The following is a 19,699-nucleotide window of genomic DNA, read 5'->3' as shown; positions in this document are numbered from 1 at the left end:
ACCCAGGTTCCTAACATAGCTGAAAAAGGCCTTATGATTGTCCTTTGAATCCATGGCAATTTTTCTCTCAAAATTGGCCTTAGTTGATTTTATGAGTGCTCGTATTTTTTACTAATAATGATCAGGGGTGACTTCCCTTTTATGGATTTTGTTCTATCATGTAATAGCTTTCTCCTCTTATTGTAAAGTTTGTTAATGGCTGGGGTCCACCAGACTGGACGTTTGCCCTTTGTGGAAAGAGTCTTGGTTTTATTTGGGATTGCCTGATCCATGCAGTCCTGGAGGTGTTCATAGAAGGCATTTGTAAGGGCTTCCATAGCTTGGGTTGTGGTTTCCACTGGCTCAGGGGCCTTGAAGGATACCACACCAGTCTTGAGTAGTGTGAAGTTTGCTTTAGAGAAGTTCTTCACTGTGGTCTTTTTTGTTTGGGGTGGGGGCGGGATGTGGATTTCCAGTGAGATTAGTTTATGATCAGATCTCACCAATGAGGGATATACTTCTGGTGTGGAGCATTTTGTCCCCATGTTTGTGATAATGAGATCTAGTATATTTTCTCCTCTTGTGGGAACAGTGACTAGCTGTTCCATGGCATTTGAATTTATGAACTCCAGGAACCGTTGGGCTAGAAAGTTAGGGCTTGAGTAATGTTCCCAGTCTATATTCGGGTAGTTGAAGTCACCCAATATGATGGTGTTTGGAGATACATTTATACCCTCCAGTGTCTTTAGGAAGGCTGTGTGGGGTTCCTGAGTTTGAGAGGGTGGCCTGTAGCATGCTACAATTTGTAGAGCAGATTTGCCTATGGTTAGTTGCACCTGGATGGTTTCCGAGCTTATGCGTTGCCACCAACGTGGAGGTGTGGGTATCCTTTATGAATATGGATACACCCCCTCCTTTTGTGGTGTGGTCTGAGTTTTGGGGCCGGAAAGCATGATATGAGGTAAAACCTAATAGTGCCGGGGTGCTCTCAGGAGCCTTGAACCAGGTTTCAGTTACAGCACAGACATCGATGTTCTCCATACTGAGAAGGGCCTCGAGTGCGTGCATTTTGAGATTTAGACTTCTGGCATTGAGCAGCATTACCCTCAGTTTCTTCCCATTTTTGTTTTCTAGGGTGGTGGGTTTAGAATTTGAGCCTTGCCTAAAAAGGCACTATGGGGTGGCAAGAGCCTTAGCCAATATCCGAATCCCAGGGGTGACAGGTGCAAGCCATCCCTTGTGAAGTAGCGTGGCTTGTCAAGCATGTCATCCCAGGCAGACAGACACTGGATCCCCTTTGAATGACACCAGACATTAAGCCAATTGTTAAAGCTGATCATCTTGTCTCTATATTGTGGCATCATTCTTGGTGAAGGAAGGATACTGCTCAGGGTCGGGGTCATACCTGCCTGGGCTACATAATCAGAGAGCTCCTCTATGTCTCTTTTCATGTAGTCCAGGGAGGTACGTCTCAGGTCGTTCACACCAGCATGGACAATGACTGTGTCATATTTGTACTTGCCATGGAGTGACCCAGTGCTTGTGTTATGTGGCGGATTCTAGCCCGATAGGCAGCTTACTGTGACCCTCTCCTTGTTCAGTCTGGTGAGTGGGACTTCAGTGTGTCTGACTATGGAGTCACCTATGACAAGTATGTTTGGTGTTGTATTTGGCCTTAAGGGCTGTGACTGCTTTGCACACTGCTTTTGTGGTTTATGTGTTGCTTGTGGGGTGTCTTGAGGTAGCAGTTGTTTGGGTGTCTGCTTTGGAGGCCTCTGCTGTTTAGGTAAATTTTTACTCAGAGCCTCCGAGTATGTCTTTGTGTGTTTATGTGTTTGATTCAGTGGTGTGGTAGCATTATGTGAGGCTGGTTTTGTGGTGTGTGTAGTTGCCTTCTCCTCCTGTCTGGTCTTGCCAGTCCTGAGTTGAGAGAGCTCAGCCTCCAGTTTGGCTAAATAGCCGCATCTCTCGCAAGTATTTGTGTTATGTGGGAGGAGGAGAGGGTTGTCTGTGTACATGAGGCAGTTATAACATTGCCTCAAGATTCCCAGATTCACCAGCTGGACCGGAGAGGAGATTGACAACTGACCTTTGGACATGCTAGAATAATATTGGGAATTCCTTAATATTTGAAAACAAGGGCCAGTGGGGAGTGAGGGTGTAGTGCTTTTAATTTTTAGTGCTGACTTATATAATTGCTTTAGTGAGCAAGTGCCAGGTAACTTGAGTGCAATGTGTTACAAGTAACTAATTGCAAAAACGACAAATAGTAACTTTCTTTCAAGTGAAACAAGGAAATAAGTACAGTAAGCAATGCAGATATCACTAGTGATCCACAGAAGCGCTGAGAAGCCACGTATTAGGTGGAATTAGCTTCCAGGGAAATAACAAGCAAACAAACAACAAGCATATAAACAAAGCTAGATTCAGCAGGCCTGGATCTAGTCTATGCTAGAGCAAACAAGGTGTACCAATTTCAGTAAGATACAGTTCAAATATTCAGGCACTATAAACCTTTAACCAGAAATTCCCAGCTCAGAAGGGCAGAGTCCAGCCTCTTCTCCCACAAGAGTGCAGACCACGAACCTTCTTAATGTAAAATAACTGGCCTGAAGCCCAAGTGCCTAAACCAGAACTAATACACTTGGACACTGGGCTCTCAATCAGCAGTTCCCAACTTAGAAGGATGAAAGCTACCTGTCCTGCCACCACAGTGCTTGTCACAAACCTTCCTAATGTAAAACAACTGGTCTGAAGCCCAAGTGATTAATCCAAAAGACTTAGAATGATAGCTACACTTTAATCAAGTTACAACCAAGCAGTAATAAATACAATTGAATACTTTAGAGAATGTCTGGATTAGTGCTCAAGTTACACAAACAAAGCTAGATCCAGCAGGCCCGAATCCAGTCTATGCCACAGCAAACAAGGCGCACCAACTTCAGTAAGAAGCAGTTCAGATATGCATGCACTATAAGCCTTTAACCAGAAATTCCCAGCTCAGAAGGACAGAGTCCAGCCTCTCCTCCCACAAGAGTGCAGACCACGAACCCTCTTAATGTAAAATAACTGGCCTGAAAGCCCAAGTGCTTAAACCAGAATTAATACACTTTTAGAATAACAGACACTGAGCCCTCAATCAGCAGTTCCCAACCTAGAAGGATGTAAGCTACCTGTTCTGCCACAACAGTGCAGACCACAAACCCTCTCAGTGCAAAACAACTGGTCCAAAGCCCAAGTGTTTAAACAAAAGGCTTAGAATGAGTTACACCAAGCAGTAATAAATACAATTGAGTATAACAAATATGTTCATACCACACTCACGGTGAAACATGGCCAGGAGCCCGTCATGGGACTCGACATTGTGAGCCCTTTCATCTGCAGCTATTGGGAGAGAAGCACACCATTATGCACAGCAGTTTTGCAGACATTCAGCTTGCATACTGGTAAAACAGAGGAAAACATACTTACATATTTGTGGGGCATTCCCAACTCTAGTTTCTTGGACCCAGGTGTCTAAGGTTCCCCCCTTTCGCCTCTTCAGGTCATCATAATGGTGATGACACTGCTCACCTGTGCAGGGGATACCAGTAACACTGGTGAGTTCCCTGACCAAATGGTCCCAGGACTCTGCATTACACTCCGAGTCCTGAAAACTGCCCTGCAGCTGCCTTGGTTCATGATGTTTTTTTACCAGGAGTCCAGCAACGACCCTGGAATCCTGAACACCTTATCTCTACACCCAAAGGCTCACACCTTCACCAGCACTACCTGCCATATCACCAGTTGATCAGACTCCAAAGACTATTGCAGAATTCCCACCTATTGTGCCTAATATAGGCTGTTTTCCCACCCTTACATGTCACTGAGCAATATTCAAAAAAACGCTGTTGTTGTTTAGCATTCCACAAACCAGCTTTGCAATGCACTTAAGTAGACCCTGAAAAAAATAATTAATTAGATCCATTTTCTATTTTTAGATGTCTAGCAACTGTTGACTATGTATGTATGAATGCTGCATGGCTCGGCGGTGCTCCGTGCTGAGCCACACAAACAGCAATTAACAAAATAAAACAGAAAATATACAAACATATTTCAAATAACAAAAATATGTAATTATGATAATCAATAACATCCATTTTTTTCTTTTTAGATTTCTGGCAGGTGTCAGCTGTCTATATGTGAGCACAGTTTGGCATTGCTGTGCTCTACACTACGCCATGCAAAAATGCAAAAAAATAAAAAAGAAAAGAATTAAAATAAAATATTACACATTTGACCCAATTCACAGTGTTTCAACAGTAGTGGGGAGAGTGCAGGCCATCCTCAACCTTGAGTAGCCTCTACACTTCTCCCTACACTGACTCAATAACCCTGTGTCTATGCTCTCCCTCTGCAGAGTGCCATCATTAATAGGCATGGTGTGCTGCCAAGGGGGAACTGTGGCCATATACATGGATGCATTCCATATAGGGTCAACAAGGTGCCTACATGGAGTTTATTAAATGCTGGGGTCAGTTCTGCAATATGCATTCATGGCAGCTTATTTCACCTAGGTTACCAAGATGTCTTTAAAAGCATTTTTGCACATTGCAATCACAAAAGCAAATCTGAAGTCTAGCCTTTGCACACAAGTCGTATAAAGGTATATGTTGCCTGCAACATTATGATGATGTCATCCTCTATAAAGACAACTATGACGATGACAATTCAGACTTCTGTGATAGCATAAATATTAAGTGCTGTGTTGCACAACTGTCAATGCGTGTGTGTGTGTGTGTGTGTGTGTGTGTGTGTGTGTGTGTGTGTGTGTGTGTGTGTGTGTGTGTGTGAGCAGAAGAGTATGAGTCTATGTCCTAATGTGCTCACTCAAGTCTAATTGAGAACAAAATTTTATAGAGGTGCATGACTTCACAGTAATTTCATACAGCCCTTCAAACATCTTCTCAGCCTACACTGATTATGTCATCATCTATAAAGTCTTCTCTGACAATCCAAAAGTTAGTCTTATGCGATAGAGCAGGTGTTACCTACTGTGTTCCCTATTAGGTAGAGGTTCTAATCTCACATTAGTCCACTTGTGTGTAATAAGGAGACAATTTTAGAGCAGAATGTGAGAGACTCCTACCAGCATCTTCTTCTCACCCCACACCGATGATGTCATCTGCTATAAAGCATACTCTGACAATACAAAAATCTGACTTGTGCCATGACACTAACATTAAAAATTGTGTTTTCTAGCTTGTGTAATTAGGCAGGCAGGGGTTATAATATCACTGTGGTCTATTTCTGTGTGTTCAGTTAATTCTCATTTGGTAGACTATTTTGAGCAGCATATGAGATACTCTTACCAACATCTTCTATTCACCATACACTGATGACATCATCTGCTATAAAGTGTCCTCTGACAATATAAAGGTCAGACTTGTGCCATGGCACTAGTGTTAAATGAAAGATTTGTGATGTGGTGCTAGTATTAAGTATTGTGTTCTCTAGCTTGTGTAACTACATAAGTAGGGTTTCTAATCTCATAGCAGTCAACCTGAATGTGTGTATGTTTATTCAACTATCAGTCTAGAGACAATTTTAGTATGGTGTATAAGACTAAAGCTATATCGGTCCCTCCTCCAAACATCATCTTCTTGACATATAATGATGATGTGATCCCCTATAAAGTGAACTTTTACAGTATCACACTCAGATGTCTATCTTGACACCAGTGTTAACTACACTCTTCTTTATAATGCCTAGTTAGGTAATTTGCGGTTATAAACTCACAGTAGACAACTTCTGTGTGTGTTCATTAAAATATGAGTGTGGAGTCAATTTTACATTGAGATATGACTCCACATCTATGTCACACATTCCTCTCAACATCTTCTTCTCAGCTTCCAATGATGCTGTCATAAAGTGCATTGAGACAATGTTAAAGTCAGACACCTGTGGTGGTGCTAGTGCTGCATTCTATGGAATCCAATTTGTATACCTGCACAGGCTTAATATTCAAAACTAACCTCAGTCAACTGCTATGTGATCTTTTCAATCTCTTTTCATTTGACTCCCACAAAGGAGCACCTTTAGCATAGCCCCATGAATCCAACATGCCTCTGTCCACATAACATCCTTTCTGCAGAATACTGGAGGGTGTCATCATCTCAAAGATGCATACACACACCATGAAGCACAGCCCTTCCATGACCCTCTGCAAGTCATCTGCAGACCACTGGATGTATGAGTTATAATTCTATCATGGGGTTATGCACATAGAGACAGTATGTAGTACAATCAAGCACACACATATGTATATGTTTCTACTATCTTATATCATATAGATATAGTGATTTTGGTTTAAAGGCTATAATAATGGCTAGTGTTTTATGTGATTTTGGCTGTTAGCTTAGTAATGTCCTATGACCCTGTGAAGATTTCACATGTCCATATTGCAGTTATCCACATGCTCTGTGTTGAGATGTTTATGTACAGCAGCCCTACAACAGTATATTCCATTTTATGATTTTAGGTAATGTATTGATGGCCACTGCTGCCATTTGATTACATGTTCTGCACATAACAGATTTAGTAATATGCCTCTTGGAGACTGTTGACATGGCATCATGTGTATATTGTTGCCTTAGCAAGACATGTGTTACTTGTAATGGAGTAAATTAACATTCTTCACATTTATCATTCAACCATCACAGTGACACTTGCAGTATGGCAAATGTGTGCATGCATATACATACAATCATGAAATGCTATGTGGCATACAGCAATATTACATCATACTAATTACAAGGACACATATGCCTTGTTTCATCCACATATTATAATGCTGTTATATACACAAACATATAACCAGTTCAGATTCACTTGCAACCCTGGGGGATTCATTGTATGCACAATTGCATTGTTATTCACAAGGATTATTCAGATTTGCCCAACAGCACTGTGTGACTGTCAGCATTTGTGTCATTAACTATTGTACATGAACCACATTCACCTCATTTGTAATGTGCCCGTATATGGTATTACAGTGCTCATACACACCTTTCCAATGATAAACATATAGACATATGCTGTGGAAATCATATAATGATGTGAAATAGGTAGAGATGTATGACTGTGTTAACAGTTCATCTGTGTGTCATGTGATGCATGCCCAAGGTTGTGTTTGGAGATATTGTCACAAACCTTTTTTTAAGTAACTATACAATATTAAGGAGAATACACAGCTATGTGCACAGATGGTTGTGGATTGCAGCACCAATACTCAACCAGAGGCAACAGACAACCTGCTAGCTCACAGATTTGAATCAAACTTTATCCCCTGTCCCCACTGTTCATCACCCAAAGTATATATGCAAATGTTACTCAGCATATGTTCTCAAGAAAGCAGCATATCTGTGTGCTAAGGCTAAAAGCATGGCATCACTGAGCCCTGACAACATCATAGGTTGCCTTATCAATAAATTAATACACGACCTAGCAGATGCAGTTGGATCCCCATTTAACCACAGCCTCCAGGCAAGCTATTTTCTGGCAGACTAGTGGATGCAACAGTCATCTGTCTGAACAAGGGGAGGACCATCACCCAGCACAGAGAATCATAGACCCATATGCCTGACTAGCCTCATCTGTAAGCCAATGGGAAGAATCATCATGTACCTTATCAACAAGAACATAGGCAATCTCCCAACTGTGTAACCAACCCATTTTGATATGTTAAGACTAGATCATGTCTGTTGAAACTGGTTGACTTTTTCAAGAGGGTCATCAAGGCCATGGCCTTGATGATGGAAAGAATGTGCAACCTACACAACTTGACCTGGCCAAGGCATTCCACACAATTTCTCACTTGGATATCACAGAGAAACTGTCTCACCTGGCTATAAACCACTATGTCATTAAGTGGGCAACTCAATGGATCACCAATAGGACTGTCAAAGTGTTTGAATTCATCTCTAGCAAGAGGCCAGTGACTAGTGCAGGACCACAGGGTTCTGTACTAGGCCCTTTTCTATTTGGTTTTTAATTCACAGTAGACAAGGCAAACTTATACACTCTTTATCCAACCAGCTTTGTGGATGACTGCAAACTGTAGACAATGCTTCAATCCAGTAAAGGTACTGATGTACTGCATAAAGTATTGGCACACTCAAATGATTGGCGCATGAGCCATGAAGACACATTAAATGTCCAAAAATGCATATTTATTCACTTTTGAAAAGTGAATACCCAAGCTAATTACAATACAGACAGCACATCCCAACGAGTAAATCCAGTGGTATGTGATATGGGTAATTAGATAGACAGTAACTGTAGGTTCGAACACCATGTGTCCACAGTGGTGACAAATCCCTTCTATGCAGCACAACTCATAAGTATGAGAATGTCATCCAGATTAAAAGATATTATAATTCCACTCATCACAACAATAATTGAGAGCAATGCACTCGGTTGTATGTAACTCACAACACATCTGCAACAAGTGGAGCAACACCAGAAATTTTGCACAAGAAACATACACGGTGTAAAAGACAAGGTGTATGTGCAGAGATTGAAACCCATATTACTGTATTCTGTTCCATACGGACTACTAAGGACAGATTTATGTCTGACCTGCAGGACAGTCAACAATTCACCCCTGATGTAAAGGTTACAAATTGGTAAAACAAGCTGCACAAGGATTACTCATTCTAGCGATGTTAACCTAGCCTCTGACATAATAAATCATGTTGAAGAGATAGAAGCATCTCTCAGACACTACACTTTCTCTGGAACAAGCTTCCCATTCATATAAATCAATGGTCTTTCCTGACCATATTCAAGTGCAACCTACATCAGTTAATGGTTAATGGTAAGTGTAGTCTCGATGTTTCACCCAGTTCCCTCATGGACAAAGGGAGGTTATTGTTAGATAACATAGCATAGGCTCATAACTGTGTGAACTGTGCTTACATAGATATTTAAAATTGTGAAATGTATGCTAAATATGGCTAGGCTTTTATGTCATCTTGGAATATTAGCCAGTACTCTCCTATGAACCTATGAACCTTTGAAGTCCAACTGTACAGAGCTACTGTGACTGTTCAATATCACAGACATGACAGTACATCACATCAGTATTACCACTTGATAGATTGCATCTACACATATGCATGTGTGTTAGGATTTCATGCCAGTATAACATTTTCACTGGCAATGTCAGGAGAACAGTGACCATGAGGCACATGCCTTGAGGTTTGACATGTACTTATGGAGTGTGTTCCATGCATTGTTTAATATGTGAAGAAAATATCACAGTGACAGCTTCCTCACTCATAGACACTAGACTTTATATTGCTGTAGTTTCTGTGCACATGGTCATGGATGCTGCATTCCCATCATTCTTACATACTGCTGTACCATTCATTATAACACACCAGTTCTTAATTCACACATCAATTGCAGATGCATTAGACAATAATCATTGCTATTACATGTGGCAAATGCATGCAATACATAGCTGTGTGTAAGGAATCCACTCATAATAGCGTGTTGTTTGTAAGTGTTGTTATTCTTATGATTGATACCATTGTAAGACAGGGATGCTTTAGTCAAGTGTATTACATTTGGCACAGTGAGCTTGCACACATCTTGTTGCCCATCCAGAACTATTCTTTGGTATGCATACCTATTAGGAATTCACAGTCCAGGCTTCCCTTCAAGGTGTTTTACAAGATGCATGTTTGGTTTATATTTCTTTGTTACACCTAGTAAATACAGAGATTATTGACAACATTGTTGGCATGGGTTTGATTCTTGTACATGTAGCTTGTGGCTTATGTATCATACCAACCTCTCAAATGGCCAGCATTGCCCTTGAATCCATGTCCATGTTTAACACTGTCCCACATAACCCTTCTAAAGACAGTTTATTTTTGGTGAACTGGTGATAAATTCCCATTATAGAATAATGGCAATAATTATAGTTGTACACATCTGTTCCTGCAGAACATGTGTAATAACTTAAACTCACATATTCAGACAATGTCACAGATTAGTATTTTTAATATTTTAAAATTGGTTTTGATTGTGCTTGCTGCTGTCAGCAGTTGTCCATGAGTCTGTTGCTATGTCTTGATGACTGATTGTGAGGTATGGTAAATTTTCAGTCATATTCAAGCAAATTATTTTGCAGATCTTCATAACATGCACATTCCACCTATTGGATATGCCATCCTTGTTAAGTGTCTTCTCCAGTGAGCATGTCAATGATGTTTCAGAACCATTCACATCCATTGACATGTAACCTTGTGACAGTCGCATATGTACTACCATGTGTGATGATATATACAGTGTAAACAGTATGTACTATGGTATCTACTTATGTGCTTAATGTTATGCTATTGACTTGTCTTGGATGTGTACATACATTGACATATCCTATCTTGGGTACATTGGTATATTTTACATGCCCTCTTCCTCTTTCTTCATTCCTATCATTCATGTCTGTGGCCATTTTAATCAGCATACTTTCCATGCCTAGTGTATTTATGTTTCATTGTATTTGCCCTTGTTGTTTATCCCACCATCTATTATTTCAGTCTGCAAATACTTTTTGTAGTATACATTGCAATAAGTACACTTTTCTATAATGTGTTACTACTGCAGTTATTACAGTATTTTCACCTCTGATAGTCATTGTGGCTGCCCAAGCAAGCTTGCAGAGCAGGTTTGCAAGTAGGCAAACTTGTATGCATGTTCTTTCTGCATTTGTGCTACTCTGCACTGTTTCCTGGCTGGCAACGCTGTCACTTGTATTCATGTAAGAGCGAAGCATGACATGCATACGTAATCAGCACTGCTGCTCATCCCACAAACATGGAAACTCTATGTAGGCTTTGTGCAAAGTCTACATGGAGTGTATTGAACCCCAGGGCCTGCGTTTTATTTGCTGCTAATAATAACTTCCACCTAAGTTCTTTTGCTTCCAGCATATTATTCTGGTCTGCACCTCTACATTTAATTTTAAATGATCCATAATACAAAATAAAAAAAAGCTCTTTTTTAAATGAATACATTCTACAGTGCATTTCATAAAGCATCTGTTTGTATTTTTTCTTAATTGTATATAAATATTCAGAAATTCTTTGTTAAACTACTCTAGTGTTTTTCTAACACACTTACACATGCTGAACAGTTAGCTACATATGCTACTCCTATACTTCTGCACACATGATGCTATATAACACAACATATAATGCAATATAACTCCAAAGGTCCTATCAAACTGAGCTAATACAACAGTGGACCTAAATCTGTGTAGTTTTTTTTAGAAACTGGTGATGTAATATGATATTCATTTGAGAAATGACTTTGCATTTTTAATTCTTATTTATTAAAAAACTTTCTCATACCACTTTACGTAACTCTGTATTCAGTTAAACAATTTTTCAGTAATCAAGGGGATTGTCATATTATTTTTATATTAGTTACTATATATAATTATTTCTCTGGCTACCTCTTATGTAAATGCAAGGGAAACTTAGAGTCCCTTTTAGCCATAACCACACCTATAGTATTAAATGATACTTCCTTTAGCTATCCTCTATCTGTGAATACATCATTAAGAAGCTGAGTTTCAGTAAAAAAAGTAACAATATCCATGCACATTCTAGTGGCTTGTATTTACTAGCTTCTTGCCATACTATGGTCAAAGTTTAATTGAAGTAGACTGATATATTGAAAATAATTCTTGACAAACATGGCCTTTTTATAAAACCTATTTTCTGAAAACCTGTTATCTGATTTATTTTGCAGAAAATTGAGTATAATCCATATATCTAAAATGTTTGCTGTCTCAACTACATCCCTTTTAGTTAACTTTAAATATGGAGTGCTGCCTTATAATTTCCTCTAGGAAAATGATCACATATAGGAACATCTTCATTCCACATAAAAATTAAACTGTCAATATATCATACAGACAGAAACATGGCTAAACATTGTTTTTTAACATATTCTAGCTCCTACCATGCAAGCACAATACTCAGGACAGATGTGTCCCCTTATAGGGTATTCCTTTACTTGTTGATAATATCTTCATTTAAAACTAAGAAATTATTAGCTAATAATATTTCCAGCAGGTTGCATACTATATCAATCTTACAATTAGAGAAGACTTTTTTATTAACAAAGAATTTAACATGTTCTATGCCATTCTCCTGCGGTATATGTATTTAGAAACATTTTACATATAAAGTGATATTTTTTTCTCTTCCACAGAAACATAATTCCTTAACACATTCAGCCAATCCCATGAGCCATTGAAGTTTGAGTCAATTTTTTGTACAAATGGATTATGCAAAAATCCAAATCATTCAAAATATTGTATTTGAATTGTATTTGAATCCCTCTTACTGTAGGATGAAAAGATGGGTTTATTGCATTTATATGAAATTTAGGAACCACAAATAGGCCATCTATTTGGAGATATTCCAAATAAAAGCAACTAAAGATATTAAAATCTACATGACCTCGAGGAAATAGATCTGTTAAAACTTTCTATCTTATGAAATACTCTCTTCATAGTTAGCCCGTATGTTAGTGTATAACTGATATAATCTGAAAGGAGTCTTCAGTGCAATTAATGTAAGAATTCATATCAATAAGAACTATTCCATTGTCTTTATCCACTTTCATTATTTTCAAATCATTTATGCTGCATAATCCATTCAATGCTTTCTTCTCCTCAACATTAAAATTAAAAATGCTTATAACTACATTTACTGACAGCTGCAGAGCCCAAAAATTTCAATTAAATACACATAACAGCCCGCACACAAAGTCATCTCTCCATCATTTAATAAAATAACTTATAACTAGAACAAATCTATATATCCTTATAATCTAAGGACATAAACCACAACATATATAATGACTGTAGCATACTGATTTTGGCACCAAGCCTTCATCAGTGCTATGAACTTGACCAATACAAACACCTTAAATACCACCCCCTTGGTTACCATTGGACATTACAAATGCTCATTAAGGGCAGGTGCAAGTAAAGCACCCAATTTAGTATTCCACAATTTCTCTTTGTAATCTAACAATGAATGTCACCCCACCTTATTATTTCTATTATAGTCTATCAATGATGATAAAAGTTAATGTTGCAGAGGTATGTTTTGTAGTGTGTTGACATAAAGCATTGGTAATCTTCTCTCATCTGATCTCATTTAAATGCTCTGACATACCTTAGATTTAAGGGATGTGATGTTTGTTCCACATAAAATGCAGAACATGTGCAGGTCCACTCTGACTTCACATGTGGGCTATTATGTGTTTTTCATTATAATTACATATCCTACCATAAGACACCTTCAGGTCATTATCACAACTTCGTAAGCATAAGTACTAAATTAGGATGATTAGCAGGGTTATAGATAATTCATTTTTTAAAGACTACAATCACATACCTCTTATAAAATGTATTCTTTGAAATATAGTCAAGCTTCAACTTTCTAACAGCCTATGCTCTATCAAAATATCTTTTAAATTAGGTTTGAAAGTTGAAATGAAGATAAGATCTTTTCGCAACACATGTAAATGTTCATTATTGAGTTTATGATTAATATTAAATATTCTTTCTGAATCCTGTAATACATATGCCATTTAAGTGTTTTCAGCATTTTATTGTATCACAGACCATGTATATTATTCATTTTCTTGTGAAAAATATTTGAATTCTTTTTAGTATTCTGAAATCATTATTTCTGTAACAGTAAAAGGATGAAAAGTAATCAATATATGATATTATTTATACCTTGTTCAGTGATATTAAAACCTTTAGATTTCTAAAAGCAATGATTTATAATAGATTTCATTACGGGTGAACAAAGATGGCTGCCGTTCTATAAGCACTGCAGTACTTCAGCTCTTCAAATACCTGAGAAAAAAAATCAACCCTGTGGAGTTATACTTAGAGTAAACAAACTAATTGGCAGTTATTACTAATTGACCAGAAGTCACTTTTGGTTCTGAGAAAGAAAAATCGAAAAAAAAATACTTGGTAATAGTAGGATTGGATCTGTTTGTCAGGTTGACTCTGAACAGAGCACCAAACAAAGGACTGACTGATCTCACTTTTGTAACTTTTCTTTGGGAAATAAATCTTCGTGCAGAATTTCGAAATGTCAAAGGAGGACAAAAATATGGAAACTACAACTTCCAAAACCAAGCTGTCAGCTTTGCAATCACCAGAGAAAGAATTTTTAATCAAGAGACAGAAAACTATCAAACAGCAAGAGACTGCAAAAACAGGGCCATCAACAAAATCAGATCAACAGGTCACAATGGAAGAAATCAAATCAGCATTGCTACCTATACAGGATGCCTTAAAAGAGCTAACATCTCAAACACTTTCATTTAGTGACACATGTAATCGGATTCTCGAAAGAATGGAGAAAGCAGAAACTAGAATTGCTACTAATGAAGACAATATTTTAATGCTCAATAAAAGAACAGAAACACATGGAACTGACATTCAAATGATGCAAAATAAAATTCTGGACTTGGAAGCAAGATCCAGACGTAACAATATAATCATTAGAGGGATCCCAGAATCTATTCAATATAATGACCTGATCACTTCTATTACACAAATATTCGAAATACTGCTCAAGGACTCTGAGGTTGTTAAGCAGATGGTCATAGAAAGGGCGCATAGAGCATACAGAGAATCTCAAGCTTCAAATATACCCAGACCTGTTTATGTTAAAATATTGAACTACCAAGATGTGAGCAAAGTACTGTTAACTATTAAAAAATCTGGTGGATCTATAATGTGGCAAAATAATAAAATTTCTATAGCACAGGATTTACCAACACAAATAAGGCAATCTAGACAAATGCTGGCTCCATATTGTAAGTTTCTGATTGACAAAAATATCAGATTTCAAATGAAATATCCTAATAACCTAATTTTTACTGTGGATGGCATTAAATACTCTGTAAGCACAAGGAAAGAAGCAAGACCTACTTTTTTGAAGATTTTTAAGGCTCTCCCATCTTCAGAAATGTGAACAGTCCATTTTGGCTTTCTGCAGTACCAGGGAGAATGGGATGTTTCATTTACGACAATCTGAGGCTTTAAAATCCTTTGTCTGTTCTGTTTCTTGTAGCAGGCCTGGAATTTTATTTTCTTATCTTCTTCATAGATTCATAGGTTCATAGGTTCATACTAGGCTATCTGCCCGAGGGCATTTATAAGCCTAGCCCATAGTTTTGTGGCTTACGCCACCCCTTTAGTTTGGAGAAACTATGCCCATTATTTTGCTGTGCCTCTGAAATTGCTTAACCTGTGTAGGCAGTGCTTACCCCTGTGCAAACCCACTTACAACTGCTCAAAAGTACCTTAATCACACTGTATCCAATGGCCCTTGTTCTGCCTCGTAGTTCCAGTTGATTGAACTGCCTTTACAGTTTAAATAGCTGTGAAGAAAGAGGAACTGCTGGCGAAGTAAAAAGAAACCTGTTTGGACTTATTTTGCAGGAAAAGGACTGTAAGATAGTGTGTGAAGTCAAAGTGATGCAGGTAAACGCTGTGGAAATGCATTGTGTATTAAAAAAGGAGATGGTTATGTGTAGTGGCAGAATAAGGTTCTGTAGTTTTTTTTTTTTTATATTTGTTTTCTCTTTTTTTTTCCTATATCTCCCTTCTCTTTACTCCTTTCCTTTATTCTTGTAGATAGGTGGTATTATTTCTAACTGATAAATGATGTAAAAATGGTTAGTTGATCAGATTTAAACAATGTGCATATAATAATAAAAGAACATAAAAGAAGTTATTTTTTTATGTGTAATTTAAGGCATTTTTTCTTATTTCTTCTCCTTTTGCTGTGCTCCCTTCATGCTTTTTTTTTCTCTTTTTTTTATTTATTTTAACCCCTTGGTTCCTCTCTTATTCACATATGGTTATTACAAATGAAAGTGCCATTATAGTTTTATTTTGAACTGCATTGATTTTCAATATTAATATGTTAGTAGGTAAGTTGTAGGGGAAGAACAAAGCAGATTAAAGTAGTTAGATCATTTTTTTCAGTAGATGCAGGGTGTTGGGAACTGTTAAATAACTGTCTGCTTTCTATGTCAACTAATATTTAATACTGTATAGAACAACAAATTAGAATGTTATTTGCTATTGCTGAATATAAAGCTGAAGTGAATTGAAGTACATTAGAATCTCAGGGTACAATTAGTTTATTTGTATATCCATAAATATGTACAGAGCTGTAGTTACCTATAAGTAGTGTTTAGTAGGGAATGTCAGAATTAGGCTTTGTAGACGTAGAAGTAGTTGTAGGTTTTTTGCATGGGGTTTCATTGTTAAATAATAGAATTAGTAGATTAGTTACTCAGATGGTTTCCAGTAATGTAAAAAGCCTATGTTCATCCTGGTCCAGAGGAATAGTGGATAGGCACTGGGTAGGGATGGGATGGCAGTTTTGCTTCCATACAATTGATGATATGCCAACTTATGTTATTCTAAGGTTGCTCAAAGAGATTAGATATCGAGTTATATTTCTTTTTTTTTTTAAAACAAGTTTATTGTTTTAACATATAAGAGAAATATCATAACAATTTTATACAAATAATTAAAAATAGGTATTATTATAATATTCAACAAAACAACTAAAGTATTTACAAAGACATCCACTACAATCAGATCAATTAATTAAGCTAAAATACTGTGCTATTGAAATTAGAATTTTTTTAACAAATTTTGTAAATTATCCCATATAATAAAATGTGATGTTTTTCTAGTTGTTCTCATTCTAATTGTGCTTATTTCCATATGACACATTATATTCATAACATTTTTAAATTCATTGAACGAAGGAGGTGTATCTGAAATCCAATTTCTAGTTATTATTTTCCTAGCCACTGCTAGGATAGACCATAACAAGGGAAGCTTAATCTTTTTAACACATTGAGGTACAGGTGTGTTGAATAATATAAGAGACTTAGAAATAATGAAATTATCTGTAAAAAGAGCCTGCAAAATTCATTAATTGACTTCCAGTATTCTTTCAACTTCATACAGTCATAAAACATATGAGCCCAGTCAGCATTAATTTCTACATTACATCTCTTACATAGATTATCTTTATTATTAATTTTATTCATCATCAAAGGTGTATAAAAGATCTATGTAAAAATTTCCATGTATAAAGTCTCCAGACAATGGAAGATGTAGTTCTATAAGCAGATTCCAATATATATTGTTTATCTTGTTGAGTTGGTGGGTCCCCATTAATAGAGGTGAAATAATTCCAGTATGAATCTACATTGTAAAAAGTTTCTTGTCTGATAATTTTATGTATATATGAAAGTTTACCTTTATCAGAAACTTTATGCTGTAAATTTATTATCAAGTAATCAATCAGTTTTGGAATAGATTCTTTAACTGTTATAGACATTAGATCTATTCTATCAATGAGATGTTGTCTAAAGATCTGAACCTCTAACCAGCAAGTTTCTCTTAGATCAAATTCTTGTTTTAAGAAATCTAGATTTTTAACTTTATTATCAGATATCAGCTGATACCAGTACTTTAGATTATTATCTATAGCTAAATGAGCTCCTTCAGAAGTAGATGACATAAGCATACCCTGAGTATAAATTATAGGAATACAATAAAATTCCATTCCTATACTTAGGGTGCATGAATATAAAGTTACGATAACTAATAATAATATTTAATGGGTAACAGACCATATGTTTAGGTGTAATAGGTGAAGTACAAAATTCCTTTAGCAACCACAACATGGAGTTATTTATAATCATATTTGTATGTGTTAAGGAGATTTTCATGAAGTGCATACTAATTAGCTCCCAATAATCTTTCCATTTTGACATATGACCGATCTATTAATAAAGTAATAACTTTTATAATAGAAGAGATAATATATAAATTAAAGTCTGGAAAAGAAATACCCCTTGAGACCAGCTATTAGTATGTTTCTTTAATGCAATCCTAGGTCTATTAGGTGCCCATAAGAAATTTAACATTAGTGTATTCAGTTTCTTGATAGTTATTTTTGTAGGTGAAAGTATTATTGATTGTATTAAGTATAAAATCTTGGGGAATATTATCATTTTAATAATTGTAAGTCTCTCCTCCATAGTAAAAAACATATTATTCCAGGTATTAAAAAGATTTTGTATATTAAGAAAACAGGTATTATAGTTATTATATATAATAGATTTAATATCTTTAGATAGTATTATACCTAAATAAGTTATCTGACCTGAGTTGGGCACATATTTAGTAAAATCACTAATGATAGTATTTTTTCGTGTATATATAGGTAGTATTTTAGTTTTTTCTTCATTGAATATTAAACCAGAAATACTTTTAAAATTCATCATTTTATCAAATAAAGACTGCATAGAAGAATTAGATCCTGCTGATGTAATTAGAACATCATCTGCAAAAAGTTGAATTTTTGATGTTGTATTTTCTTCTATTTCAAAACCCTCTATGTCAGTACTGTTTCTAATTAAATTAGCCCAAGGCTCCATTACTAAAGTGAATAATAGTGGAGAAAGTGGACATCCTTGCTTTGTACCTTTAAGAATGGGTATTTTTTGTGAAACATATGTTCCTACCTTAACATAAGCCAGCGTTCCTTTGTATAAATGCTCAATTAAATTTACAAATGCATCAGAGAAATTTGTGCACTTCAGTAAGGTAAACAGATAGTCCCAACTTACTGAATCAAATGCTGAACCTATATCAAGACTAATAAGTGTTAAATCTTTCTTTTTCCTATTTGCAAAATCAATTAATGTTAAAGTTCTTCTTATATTATCAAAAGTATTTCTATTTACAATGAAGCCTGTCTGATCTATGTCTATAATGCCGGGGATAATTGTCTTCAATCTATCAGCAAAAATATTCATAAACATTTTATAATCAACATTAAGTAATGAGATGGGTCGATATGAAGAACATCTAGTTGGATCTTTATTAGGTTTTAAAATTGGTGAAATAAATGTATATTGCCAAGATGGGGGGGTTATTAACTCAGTTTGGGCCAGAATAAAAACCTTATGTATTAATGAATATGTAGTTTTAGAAAGGATTTTATATATCTCTGGTATAATACCATCATTACCCGGTGCTTTGTTTGATTTAAGCTTATTTATTTGTGTAATAACTTCTGTATATGAAATACTCTTGTCCAATAGTTTAATCTGTTGTTTATTAAGCTTTTTATTCATGTTTGTGGTTATAAACTCCTTTATTTTATCTTTAGGTTCCATGTTAATGTTGTTATGGTTAATCTTGTGAAAGTGATTTCTAAATTCATCCAGTATTTCTGGTATACTAGAAACATTCTTCTTTTTCCTTAGAGAAAAGATTTCTTTTATATGGTTTTGTTTATTCAATCTTTGTGTTTTATTTTTAAGTCTATGTAAGTATTTGGGGCTTATTGAATAAGACAAAACTTGTATTTCTCTAAAGTTATTTTAACTTTATGAGTTAAAATTTCTTTGTATTTCTCATTTAGTTTGTTTATTTCTTCAATAACTTTCTTGTCCATAATATTTTCTTTATTATTATGTTTATAAGAGTCTAGTTTACTTTGAATATCTAACAATTCCTTATCCCAAGATTTCCTTTTGTTATTATACCATCTGATACTTTGTCCATATAGATATGATTTTA

Source organism: Protopterus annectens, chromosome 3.part0, assembly GCF_019279795.1.
Source record: "Protopterus annectens isolate FY-2018-M chromosome 3.part0, PAN1.0, whole genome shotgun sequence".
Lineage (NCBI taxonomy): Eukaryota > Metazoa > Chordata > Ceratodontiformes > Protopteridae > Protopterus > Protopterus annectens.
This window is presented reverse-complemented; position numbering follows the sequence as displayed.